Source organism: Molossus molossus, unplaced genomic scaffold (genome assembly GCF_014108415.1).
Source record: "Molossus molossus isolate mMolMol1 unplaced genomic scaffold, mMolMol1.p scaffold_m16_p_3, whole genome shotgun sequence".
In the NCBI taxonomy this organism is placed as follows: domain Eukaryota; kingdom Metazoa; phylum Chordata; class Mammalia; order Chiroptera; family Molossidae; genus Molossus; species Molossus molossus.
Genome location: NW_023425366.1, coordinates 113192315 through 113193014, shown reverse-complemented (window position 1 = coordinate 113193014; position 700 = coordinate 113192315). Strand labels below are relative to the sequence as shown.

Genomic DNA, 700 nt, shown 5'->3' with positions numbered 1-700 from the left:
ATGTATATGTGTATATATGTATATATACATATATATGGAATCAGCCACAAAAAGAAGAAAATCCTGCCATTTGTGACAATATGGATGGACCTTTAGGGTGTCATGGTAAGTGAAATAAGGCACACAGAGGAAGATAAATACCATAGGATCTCATTTATCTGTGGAATTAAAAAAAAAAGCCAAACTTACAAAAACAGAGAGTAGAATAATGGTTTCCGGGGGCTGTGTGCGTGTGTGTGTAAATGATAAGATGTTGGTCAAATGGTACAGACTTCCAGTTATAAGATTAACAAATTCTGTGGTCACATTGGCAGCACATATACTAAAATGGAAATGATACAGAGAAAGTTAGCCTGGCCCCTGGGCAAGGATGACATGCAAATTCGTGAAGCGTTCCATATTAAAAAAAAAAGACTAACAAGTCCTTGGGATCTAATGTACAGCATGGTGATTATAGTTAACAATACTGTATTGTATACTTGAAAGTTGCTAATACAGTAGATAAATCTTAAATGTTTTCACCATACATACACACACAATTTTAATTATGCGAGGTGATGGATGTGGTAATTAACCTTATTGTGGTAATCATTTTGCAATATTACAAAGTATCAATTGTAAAAGGTTTGTGCCCAATTGCTTTTCATAGCTTAACAATTTATCTTCCCATCAGTAATTATGAGATATATTTATTCAACCA

General features: G+C 33.6%; 1 non-coding gene across 1 annotated transcript; it reads left to right on the top strand.

The window, feature by feature from the left end:
- Positions 1–298: 298 nt before the first annotated feature.
- LOC118642977 lies at positions 299–405 on the top strand. Its single transcript, XR_004961884.1, has one exon. It is a non-coding gene; the product is annotated as a U6 spliceosomal RNA (small nuclear RNA).
- Positions 406–700: the final 295 nt, after the last annotated feature.